This window comes from Austrofundulus limnaeus, unplaced genomic scaffold, assembly GCF_001266775.1.
Source record: "Austrofundulus limnaeus strain Quisiro unplaced genomic scaffold, Austrofundulus_limnaeus-1.0 Scaffold3, whole genome shotgun sequence".
Lineage (NCBI taxonomy): Eukaryota > Metazoa > Chordata > Actinopteri > Cyprinodontiformes > Rivulidae > Austrofundulus > Austrofundulus limnaeus.
In genome coordinates this window covers 8,359,778-8,372,889 of record NW_013952405.1, presented here as the reverse complement: position 1 = coordinate 8,372,889, position 13,112 = coordinate 8,359,778, and the positions used below count along the sequence as shown (strand labels likewise).

Sequence of the window (13,112 nt, the reverse complement as noted above, 5' to 3'; positions counted from 1 at the left end):
GTCCATCCCTTTATGACCACAAAACCATTACTAGCGTGGTGTACCTAATAAAGTGGCCGGTGAGTGTAAATCTTCAGTGCTAGCACAAAGGCTAACAGGCTAAGCTGAGGTTTTTCTTCCATGAAGCAGCTCTATTGTCGTCCATCTATATTTTCAGTTACAGGCTGAGTCATTTCTACCTTCTCCTCTCTGTCAACGCTCTCTGGTTTCATTTAAAAGAGTCGATCATCAGATATTGTCCAAGATTAACCTTCAGGGTGGATATAGCTCGCTAGCAGCCTCACACAGATGACCTGTCCACGTCATCATTTACCCAGAATGATTTGCGTGTAAATAAAATGGCAACGTCTGTGTAATATATTTTTAAACTTTTAGTTTAGAAATGATAAACACTGAGCAGCCTACAGTATTTTTACTGTCTTTATTTTACAGTTAAAATATATGTTTATCAAATMAAGTCTAATGTTACAACTGATCCCTTTAACATGAAAAATATAACTTCAAAACTCTTTAAATACATTAGTCAACAATTACTGCACTCCAAGCAGTCCTTTGCAATACAAATATTGTGCACAGTTTTATTGTGATGATTGTATTTTCACAATATGCAGAATTGTGCAACCCTATTAAAGCCTTTTTGTTGGGTGGTTTGCCCACAACACTATTTTTCCAAGAAACATTTGAAAAAAGAAGAAAATAAAAGATCAAAATGCATTTTATGAACATTTTGCAGTGTAGTTAATTTATGATACATTTCTGCATAGAAAGTTTACGACTCTTTCAGGTTACCAATATTATGTGTGTTTCTCTCTCTCTACCCCTCCCCCAAATAGTAAACTCATTCCTACACACTTGGCAACAGGTAAACACACTGAAAACAAGAGAAAATAAAGAAGAAGAATCATGACTGAGTTTAAATTAAATAACAGAAATAAATGAAATGAAGAAGGTGACCCTGATTGGAAGGTCTCTGTTTCAAATCCCCAGATTGGAACTAAAAATGTGGGTGGGAAACCCTCGCCCCCTTCTGGGCCCTTAACCCCTCAGCTGCTTCCTGGATGCCTTCAATGGCAGCCCTCTGATCCACGTGTGTGCTCACAGTGAAAAATGCAGAAAACTGATTTCCCCACTGAGGGACAATAAAGGTTATAAAAAACTGAGCTCATTAAAAGAGCTGCCTACAACAGGTAAGATACAAAATGTTCATAACCTTTTAAAAAAAACAGAACTATCCAAGATGTGATTTTGGTCATGATTGCTTCACTTTCATTTTAAAGGTTTGTGTTGTGTTCATCACTGACAACTTATTAAAAAAATGCTCCAGCTCAGAAATGTGTTAGCATTTCATGCTGCACTCAATTTGCCATGAAATGAGACTCCTGTTGCGTGAGCGGACCAAATGTCAGCTCTGCTTTCATGTCGACATGTTCCTGATCCTCCTGATCACACATGTAGCCACATGCTGACTGGTGGTTGCCTCTCCCTCCCCCCGGAGTGGCTCCGACAGGTGCCGGAGCTGTGGTGGTGGTGGTGGTGGTGATGGTGGGTGCCAGGCCAGAGCAGACATCGGGGAACAGTTGGCTCACCATCACGCCAGGCTGGCTGCCCAGAGAGAGTGATAACAGCTAGAAGGGGAGTCCACACATTCACCCGAGGTCTGTGCCCTGGAGAGTGTCTCTGATGTCATTTTGTCACCTGTTGTGCACTTCCTTTCACTGTTTTCTACTAGTGTCTTTCTTCATAAAAACCCATCTGCTGGAGCGCTTGGCAACAGCTTTTATTGTTTAGACATCATAATTACACACTCACTCCACTTCAGCAGACAGCACTGAGTTTAAATCCAGACGAAATAGGATAAAGCAAGAAACATGCAGCGTGGCTGTAATTCTTGTCACCTCATTGCCTCTGTGGAAGCTGCTTTTTCTTTTGCCCTTTTTAAAACAATATAAGTTCAGACGAATGTGCAGGAAAACCTCCCATAATTGTCAGAAAAGAGATGGTGCATCTCTATATGAACCAATATTATTCTATAGATAGGCTGAAGTGCTGTTTTATGCTCCAATCCATTATTCATGCCACTATTTATACAGTCAATATATGAAAGGCGCCTATAAGAGAATATGCCTCTTCTTTTTTTTCATGTAATTATTACAGGGTCTTCCTCAAAAAACCTTGAAACTTTGTCTGCGTTCTCATTGGCCAATAAACAAACGCACTTGACTCTTTTGTGTTGCTTAGCAACGGAAGCCAGTCCTTGGTTTTTATATATGAAAAACCAGGATGCTGCCAATCTGGAGACTTGCAGGGTGCAGCATGAAGGAGATGCAGCCATGATGTATTTTTTTTAATTGAAAGATGGTGATATTTTATTAGAGAGAGACAAATAAAACATGATTTTCACCTGTAGCTTCAGTGAAGATGATGACCTTTGATGTTTGATTTCATGTCAGCTTCCAGTAAAACAATCTATATTTGTATTGATTTAATTAGTTTAAATACAAGTAATTGACTTTGGGCTGGCAGTGTGCTCATTGTGAATAACAAAGACAGGGATACTGTCAGGTTATGTTTCCTGGTAACAGGAGCAAAAGGTGAGCTTATGTGGCGTGCTTTTAAATTCTGCAGCCTCAAGCTTTATTATATGGAGGCATAATAATAATTATTATTATTGCAGCAAGGTGTTTTTGCTGCTCTTTTGATGTGTTTAATCAGTCGTAACTGTATGGCAGAAATGTATATTTTGCCTTTATATTTCCCATATTTACTTGTTGAGCTTCCTTAAAGACATATATAAAAATGAAAGATGATGACCAGTGAGGAGCAGAGGGCACGTTGTGTTCTCTGAGGTGTTTCTATCTTGTATTTGCCCAGGTTTGTTTACTGATAATAATCAAAGCTTAGAAACAGTCTGGATCTGTGCCCACCTCACACGCAGACTATCCTGTCTGTGTGATGTCATACTGGCCAAAAAACAAAAACCAAAAAAAAATCAATGTGTGCAGGACTCATCATGTAACTATTTTTGATCCTAAAGGATTTCTGCCTTCGCCTGTGAGTTTGTGTTTTAACAGTTTAGGTCAGTGTAACTCTTTGAGTACACCATGTACCGGCTCTGTTGGCGTACTCGTGTGTATGTGTATTCACATCAGTTTGATGGTTTTGGTCTCCTTCAGTGCTCCAGCCCTGCCATGATGATGTGAACAGAGGCTACAACACGTAATAATAATAATAAAAGTTCAAACAATGGTTTTATTTTAGGATAAAAATCAGGAAACAGCATGCTTTACAATGCAGTTTGATTAATCATCAGTAAACATTCTGAGGAACAACATGTGGCATACATTAAAACGACGTGACTCACTGGAAACGAATAGAAAACAATAACACAAAAGCTGCTCTGTTTGTTTCACACGAGGCACTTTGTGATATAATTACAGTATTTCCCTGAGCAGCTTTCATGCTTAAACTGTGCTTTTGATTGCAATTTTGTCAGTAATTAACAAAGGCTGAACGCCCATTCACTCAGGGACAGAATCAGAACACTTGAAGTGAACTTTAAAAGGGCAGGTTTTCATGTATCGTCGCCTGCTGAGCAAACAGGAAGTCTTGTCGTTAAGGCCGGCGTGGTCAAGGTGTGCAGGTTGAAGGTGGCGTCGTAGCGAAGGGCGCTGCTCGTGCTGAGAGGTAGACTGGGACTTGTTGTTCTTTGAAAAGCGGCACAACAAAATCACTAGTCTTCCACTCAGCACTACCAACACTTCACCTCCTCCCGGTGCGCTCCGCGTTCTTGTCTTTAATCTGTGGTGACAGAGAAGGAGACAGGATTATGAAGTCGAAAAGAACGGGCACAGAACAGGGTGTATTGGGTTTTACAGGTGACGGGGTGAATTTGTAGGAGTCAGAGACACTCTGGTCTTGTGGAGCGGTGTTAACAGGTTGTGAACTTTTGTCCGAGATGGAAACAGTACATCCAGTCTCCATTCTGTGTTTTTTTCTTCCTCAGACGATTTCTCTCTGAAGCCTGTTGACATTCCATCCTTCCTTTGTTGTTTTAATGCCAACCTTTCAGCTCCTCTCGAAAGAGGGAGACAGGAGGGGTGGTGGATGGGGGGACACAGAGAGAGGGGGAAAAAAGAGGATCACAGCACTTAGGATGAACGCTGGTGGCCGTGCCTTGCAAAACTGAAACAATAAATCCAAACAGAAAAAGAACCTGAAGCGTGAACTTTCAGCTTATATTGCAGGTTTTCTTATTAATGTTATTATTAATGGGGTTTTTTCCCCACCTAATAAGACAAGAGCAAGAGAACAGACATGGAAAAGGTCCTGCTTCTCCAGAATGTGTTTGAGCTGGTAGCTATGCAACAAGACTGGGAGTGAGTGGAAAAGGAGGAGGAGGGGGGGATGGGGACAGTTTAGTGAGAGGAAGGAAGTGAGGCAAAAAAGGGTGAAAAATAAAAATAAAAGCAGGGGTCCTTGAGTGCAAACTAGAGAAAATGTGAACACTGAGAAGAGGAGAGACAATCAATAACGCTCACTAAGCTTGTTTTAATCCACTGTCAATTTAAAGTAAATTAGGGAACCTTTTTTTTTTTTTTTGCTATGGATCTGGGAGTCTCACAATGAAAACATCTGCTGCTTCAAAATCAATTTGATTTCCACACAGCTGGCGGATTGACTGCTGAGCGTAACGCGTGTGCCAATATTGCTACCAATAAGCACAAAAAAAAAAAAAAAAAAAAAAAAAAAAAAAAAAAGACAACAAGTCATGAATGAGCCGCTATTCCCCTCAGAGCTAAAAGGAAATGATTAGTCCTAGACGTGGGAGCTGTCCAGTGTCTCGGTGCTGAATGACGCCCTACTTTGTTTTTCCCTCTGCTCCTCGCCTTGATTCCGGTCCGGCGAGAAAAAAAAATCACACACACACACACACACACACACACACACACACACACACACACACACNCACACACACACACACACACACACACACACACACACACACACACACACACACACACACACACACACCACCTGTTGCTGCACCAAAGTTTCCTCTCAGGAGCCAAAAAAGATCTCTTATCTTCTGCCTATAATCTGCCACAACCCCTAATCTGAAGTGTAGTAAAGGTCTGATCAAATCCCAGCTACATGTCGGCACGGTAAACACTTTATTTTTATTTTTTATTTTCCTCAGGCGAGGCAGGAAGAGGAGGAAGGCGCTCTTATTTTTTCCTTTTCGGTCACATTCAGGATGTTTGTGTTTTGAGGCTTTTATTCTATAAAACATCAGAAAATGTTTAGATGATTTGGAGAGATAAAGAGAAAACACCCTGTGGGGGAAAAAAAGAAAAAGAGGAGCAAAACACGACAAGATGTAGATCAGGATGGAGCTGGATACTTACTGTTTGTCGACGGGAGCAGCAGGAAATGATGCCGACATGCAGCGTGTTCTGGTTCTGGATGAGTAAGAGACGCTTCACCTGTTTTTACCCCCACCCCTCTGTCTTTCTCTGTAAAGAAATCAGCTCCCATCTGTGCGCCCTCCCATCCGAGCTCCACGTAATGGTCACCGTGATGTTACTGGGTAAGCTGGAGGAAGATGGATCAGAGTGTTTATAAGCTGCCTGGAGGAGACAAGGAGGAGGTGGGACGATGAGGAGTGACGTGATTTCTCTCTCTCTCTCTCTCTCTCTCTTCAGACCGTGTTGAGGGTGCGGCCCGAACCAGCAGCCAATATACAGTATATGATTAAAAAAACTAATGAATAAAACATATGGAGACTGAGAAAATATGTTGTAAATGTATGCATCTGGTATATGAAAAACCTTTAATGTTGCCTAAAATTATGACTGCCTTAAAGGCGAGAAAAATGTAGGAAAAGGCAGATAAATGTCAAAAGACTATAGCCAAAATTAGCGAAAGGCTGGCTAAAAGTAGCTAAAAGCTAAAAATAAATAAATAAACATTGTCAAAAGGCTTGAGAAATGTGGCAATAAATCAAAAAGGCAAAGGGAACGATAAAAAAAACTGTTAAAATTTACAAAGAAATTACTAAAAGTAACAAAAGGCAAGCTGAAAGCTAAAAATAACAGAACAGTAGCTAAAAATGTAGTGAAGCTAGCTCAAAAGGCTAATACTAAACACAAAATACCAGTTAAAAGTTGCAAACAGATGGCTGAAAGTAGCAAACATTTAAAAGCTAAAAGTATCAAAAGGCTAGATGAAAAAGCTAAAAATAACAGCAATAATCAGGCTTTGGGTTTAAATTAATGAATGATTGGTTAGCTGATAGTATCAAAGGGTTAGCTAGAAGTCAAAAGTAGCAAAGGCTCACTCCCAACAATACATAAAAGCTAAAGGGCTATTAGCAGCAAAAGGCTAGCTGAAAATTAAAAGTAGCAAAACAATAGGCCTAATTAAAAGCGAATGAAGGGCTAACTCAGTGGTGTCCAAAGTCGGTCCTCAAAGGCCGATGTTTGTGTTTTTGGAGCTGCTCTGGTTCAACACAGCTGAACGCTTATCTGCAGACCTTGATGGCATACTAATTAAACCTACTAATTAAGCACTCCTTAGTTTCAGTTGTGTTGGACCAGGGAAACTCCAAAAACATGCAGGACACCGGCCCTTGAGGACCAACTTTGGACACCACTGGGCTAGCTGATAGCAAAAGGTTAGATTGACTTTTCAAAAGACAGCCAAAAGCTGCAAAGATATGGCTGAAATTAGCAAAAGGCTAAATAAATATTAGTGTGAATGCTGATACAGCATTCACACTAATATTCCTCTTATTAAAAACAAACGGTTGTGTTTCTCCTCAGTGTACAGCACAAATAGTCCTAATTAAATTAAAGCTGAACTGTGAGATCAAGATCAGACCAAATTGATTTTAATCTGAAAAGTTAGAGCATATTATAACAACCCTGGAGGAAAATAGAATAACAGCATCATGTTTTTAGGAAAACAATAAAGCCAAATGTAGTTTTAATTTAAAACTTAACAGATAAAATGTTGCCTTTAGTGCACATAATCAAAAACAGTGACCGACATAAACAAGTGGAGAAAAAAATCCCTCCAGTGTTTATCATTTATATTATTGCAAAATATTTAAACAAGAAATAACCACATTCTTCACTTAACCATGTGTGATGTTATGTTTTCAGTTATAGAAGAAAAAATATTTTCCAAAACCCGAAGTCATCTATCAGTTGTAGCAAAACTGAAAAAAAAAAAAAAAAAAAAACTATAAATATCACATCAAAAACTAACCTTGGACATGACTTTTTTTGTTGGGTAAAACACTATCTTTATTACAGCAAAATTACAAAATTAAAACTTTAGTAGATGCATCATATTCATCACAGACTTGAGAACTGAAATGAAACAGCAAAAATGGAAGTGTTAAAATTTCAGTGTTAAACTTTTCAGAGTTGATTTTAACTCCCAAAGTGTTATTTTCAAAAATTAACAAACTGATTTCCAGTGTTGGTGTTAATTCACTGAGTTGATTTCATCAGTGTTGTCTCAACTCTGGAGAGTTAAATAAGCTCCACTCACTGTTAAGAGTTAAATAACACTCAACAGTGTTGTTATTTCAGACCATGCCCAAGACCTATCCTCACATGTGAACGGTCACAAGGCCAGCAAAGGAGGATAAACTTGGGGAGCTGACTCTAATTTGATGGGAGCTGGTTTTTCTGATTCATTACAATGCTTTTGAGCATGACTCATCATTAATAATTAACACCTACCATAGTCTTATATTTGAACCTTGGTCAGTTTTAAAATAACACTTTGGAAGTGTTAACCTTTGACACCACACACTAGTCTTTGGTAAATTCAACACTAATGTGTGTTACATTTCAACTATTTAGAGTGTTGTTCCAACTCTGCCACAGTGTTAACTTTTCAACACGTTCAAAAGTGTTATTTTACCTCGATCCAGGGTGGACCAATATAGACACTTTCACAGTGTTGAATTTAACTCCCTAGGAGTTGAATTAACACTTCCAAATTTGCTATTGTCGTGATAAAACTAGGGATTTACATTTCTAATACAAATGAGTAAGTTTAAAATACACAGAAAAAAAATCTAACTTGCATGTTAGTCCATGAAGAAAAAATACACATTTATTTAATTCTCATTTTCATTGTCTGCATGTCTTTGATTATTAAGGCTTTTAACTTGAAATCTTTGTACACACTGTTATGAAAACTGTAAAAAAAAAAACATGCCGTATATTATGGCTACAGATTAATTTAGAAACAAATATATCAGATATTCCTGCTCATCATTGTTATCTGATAACTGTTTAACATAAAAAGTCAACATAAATAGTTTTCTCAGGTCTCTGAACCCGATGGTGCCGTCTTGATGCTTCTTGTTGACAACCTGACAGAGTTTAAATGACATGTATATCTGTAGAATCAACCTGTTAGATTATCTCTATTTACAGCATGGTTGTTACAGCATGGCTCAACTTGGCAACATTTCCCACCTAAAGAAACACACTGAGACCCCCATTAAATTGAGCTATTTAAATCTTTTTTCATTTAGCTGATATGTGACGGCTCATCGCAGTCTTACAGGCTGTGGAAAACTATCTTTACCTTTGCTCCATTCTACCAACACAAAGATACTTCAGCTGACTCCTCTCTCTTTGTAAATAAGGCCCCTCTCTCCATGTTCTGATCCTTCGGACAAAATGACCAGACAGAAACCAGGTATAGCTGCAGCTAATAGCTATCACAAAAGCTTTGTTCCTTTGATATCGGTGCAGTCTGATTATCAAGAAAACACAAGAGTCGGGCTCAGGGAGGAACCTGGGGGAAGGTCTTGTTCACTGTGTTGTGGGGCTTCAGCAGAATAATGCACGTCTCACTCTGTGTCTCTTGATGGAAACATCAGGAGGCAGGATTATGCATATTAGTGATGCCCCTCTGTTCTCCCCACTGCTTTCAGGGCTTAGTATTAACATCTGCCCACCGAGAGGCACGAATGAGCTGCAAGACTGTGCTGAAAGTCCTCCATTCAGATGATTTATCTGATCACTAAAATGGACCAGGCATGCTATTATGTCAACATTATAATGGAGTAAAAAAAAGGAAGAAAAGGCTCTGATTCTTTGGTGTTGATAGAAGCTGAGTCACTAAGGCCTGCTAGATAAAAACCACTTCACCAAACAACGAAAAAATAAATAAATAAAAAAACAACCAAAACTTTTAAAGTTGCTTAATTACCTGTATTTTAATAAATTATTTCTTTTCATTCCTGAATTCAGCTTTCAACAGTCATTTTGAATTGAAACAAAAGGCGCATAATTATCATTCTGTGTGTATTTGGACCCTTCAGCTGTTGTTGATAACATCCATTTGCGGTTTAAATGGGTGGGAGTGAATTTGGATAAGCTGCGGGGCACATGCAGAGGTGTGGGAGCATTTTAAGGCTGTGAACATTTATTATGCTTCATCCTCGGGGTCAAAAACTCGGCTTGTGTGGGCTGGCCTGGAAGTATGATGGAAACGTACGAACTCCCAGAAAACAAAGTGAGGCTGCAGGATGTGTTGTGCCTCTTAAATTCTGCTTTCTCAAGAAAACAAGTCTAAACTCAGAATTTAAAAAAAAAGGATCTGGATGCCTTTGGGGGTGGCAGCTTTTTATGCAGATGTTTTTCTGTCCTTATGACTTGCAGCAAAGACAGTAAATATTACCGAGGAGATATTTCTTCTGAGTGTACTCTGACCCTCACCTTTAAGGTAATAAGGTTAAAGTTAATTTTACGAGTGTGGTGGCAGACATGCAGCACTGAATCATAGACTCTGGATCTGCTCACAGGAACAGCTCCCTCTGCTGTAGATCATCAGGGAGCTGGATAAGCAGGATGGCTTGAAGGTTCAACAGTTTACAAATACATTTTTACATATTTCTCAATAGAAATATGGTCCTTTACATGCTTTAGTATATGCATCAACGCTAAACACCAAATTAAATATTACAGCATCAGGGGTACCCTCAAGGAGGGGCCTGAGGGGGCAAGTGCCACTCTGATGCACAGTGAAACCCCACAAAGTTGTGTTTGTGGACTCACTCTTTAGCAGTGTCATATAAAGTACCACAAAGTGATTGAGTAAAAAAGTACAAGTATTTTATCAAAAAATTACTTTGGTAAAAGTTAGAGTGTCCTTTAGGAATATTACTTGAGTAAAAGTCTTAAAGTATCTGATGTTTTTTGTACTTAAGTATTAAAAGTAAAAGTATTGATTTAAAATGAGCAGGTCGATTTTCTGTAAGGACATTTATCTCATTTGGGACCTCCCCAAAAAATGCAGAAATGACTGTTGTATAAAACAATTAATTTTTGTTAAATTTAGGATGCACTACCTATTTCAGTTTATATACATACAGGTGCTGGTCATAAAATTAGAATATCATGAAAAAGTAGATTTATTTCAGTAATTCCATTTAAAAAGTGAAACTTGTATATTATATTCATACATTACATACAAACTCATATATTTCAAATGTTTATTTCATTTAATTTTGATGATTACAAATGACAACAAATGAAAATCTCAAATTCAGCATATCAGAAAATTAGAATCTTGTGAAAAGGTTCAAAATGGATGGCACCTGGTACCACACTCTAATCAGCTAATTAACTCAAACCACCTGCAAAGGCCTTTAAATGGTCTTTCAGTCTAGTTCTATAGGCTACACAATCATGGGGAAGACTGCTGACTTGACAGTTGTCCAAAAGACGACCATCGACACCTTGCACAAGGAGGGCAAGACACAAAAGGTCATCGCTAAAGAGGCTGGCTGTTCACAGAGCTCTGTGTCCAAGCACATTAATAGAGAGGCGAAGGGAAGGAAAAGATGTGGTCGAAAAAAATGTACAAGCAAGAGAGATAACCGCACCCTGGAGAGGATTGTGAAACAAAACCCATTCAAAAATGTGGGGGAGATTCACAAAGAGTGGACTGCAGCTGGAGTGAGTGCTTCAAGAACCACCACACACAGACGTATGAAAGACATGGGTTTCTGCTGTCGCATTCCTTGTGTCAAGCCACTCGTGAACCACAGACAGCATCAGAAGCGTCTTGCCTGGGCTACAGAGAAACAGGACTGGACTGCTGGTGAGTGGTCCAAAGCCAAGTTCTCTGATGAAAGTAAATTTTGCATTTCCTTTGGAAATCAAGGTCCCAGAGTCTGGAGGAAAAGAAGAGAGGCACTTCATCCACGTTGCTTGAAGTCCAGTGTAAAGTTTCCACAGTCAGTGATGGTTTGGGGTGCCATGTCATCTGCTGGTGTTGGTCCATTGTGTTTTCTGAGGTCCAGGGTCAACGCAGCCACATACCAGGAAGTTTTAGAGCACTTCATGCTTCCTGCTGCTGACCAACTTTTTTGGAGATGCAGATTTCATTTTCCAACAGGACTTGGCACCTGCACACAGTGCCAAAGCTACCAGTACCTGGTTGAAGGACCATGGTATCCCTGTTCTTAATTGGCCAGCAAACTCTCCTGACCTTARCCCCATAGAAAATCTATGGGGTATTGTGAAGAAGAAGATGCAATACACCAGACCCAACAATTCAGAAGAGCTAAAAGCCACTATTAGAGCAGCCTGGGCTATCATAACACCTGAGCAGTGCCACAGACTGATCGACTCCATGCCACGCCGCATTGCTGCAGTAATACAGGCCAAAGGAGCCCCAACTAAATACTGAGTGCTGTACATGCTCATACTTTTCATGTTCATACTTTTCAGTTGGCCAACATTTCTATAAATCCTTTGTTTTTATTGGTCTTCAGTAATATTCTAATTTTCTGAYATGCTGAATTTGAGATTTTCATTTGTTGTCATTTGTAATCATCAAAATTAAACGAAATAAACATTTGAAATATATGAGTTTGTATGTGATGTATGAATATAATRTACAAGTTTCACTTTTTAAATGGAATTACTGAAATAAATCTACTTTTTCATGATATTCTAATTTTATGACCAGCACCTGTATATCAAGGCTGCACAAATATTTTCCCCAAACTGAAAATCTATCTGAGGGCTGCGGCCAAACAACATAATTCATGAAATACAAATACTTCTTAAGTACAGTCCTTTTATTTTAATGATTTTGTTCTGCCGGAGTGTGACATGATTTGTTTGTGCACAAACTAATACGGTATCAGAATTTTATATAGTTATACTTCTCATTCAACCACAATTAAATTCACTCTGTCTAGGAGGCACAGTTTATATACGTAGATAGTATTATTTTTTTTACAATAACAAACTGGAATGAAAACAAGCAAAAATGAAATAAAAGTAATGAGTTTCTACTTCTTTTTAAAAAATGCAAGAAGTATAAAGTACAGATAAATGTGTGAAAATGTAAGAAGTAGAAGTAAAAAGTAGGCTGAAAAATAATTACTCGTGTAAAGTACAGATACCCAAAAATTCTGCTTAAGTACAGTAAAGAAGTATTTCTACTTAGTTACATTACAACTCTGGTCTTTAGCAGATTTTTTTTTTTCAGATCATAACTAGTTTCTGTTAATCCCTGCAGAAGTCCCAGCATCCAAAACTCTTCAGCTATGCTGATGAGTGCACAAACATATGAGCACATTACCCCTAACCTCCACTCTCTCTGCTGGCTTCCTGCAGGACTGAATACAAGATTTCCTTCCTCACACACCAAAGAACTCTTTAATCTACAAAACACAATTCGCTCTCTCTGCTCCATCCATCCAAACCGTCTCCATTTACCCAGAACCAAAATGAGGATCATGGGAGAATGGGGGCTTTGTGTGCTGCTGCTCCACGTCTGTGGAGTGCCCTGCCTAACACCACCAACATCCATTGTTTCAAAAAAGTTTTTTTTGTAGCAATGTTCTGGGTTCAATTTAATGTAATTTTTTGACACTAGGTGCATCCCAAAATCGTTGTGGTTTGGGAGGGGGTCCTTTTTAGGGGGGTGGGGCAGCATTGGTTGACCTGATGGATAGCCCCTCATCAGAGCTAAACAACCAAAGAAAATCTGAAGCTTCTATTAGTAGTTTTTGAGCTATAACCATTTTTGTGTGTCCTGATACCCCTTTTTCAGATAAATTG

At 38.9% G+C, this 13,112-nt stretch overlaps 1 long non-coding RNA gene across 1 annotated transcript; it reads right to left on the bottom strand.

Moving 5' to 3' along the window:
• Positions 1–3,229: 3,229 nt before the first annotated feature.
• On the bottom strand, positions 3,230–5,586 carry LOC106526612 (uncharacterized). Its single transcript, XR_001311274.1, has 2 exons — positions 5,406–5,586; positions 3,230–3,798 (listed from the first exon to the last, which is right to left on the bottom strand). It is a non-coding gene; the product is annotated as an uncharacterized LOC106526612 (long non-coding RNA).
• Between the last annotated feature and the right edge of the window lie 7,526 nt (positions 5,587–13,112).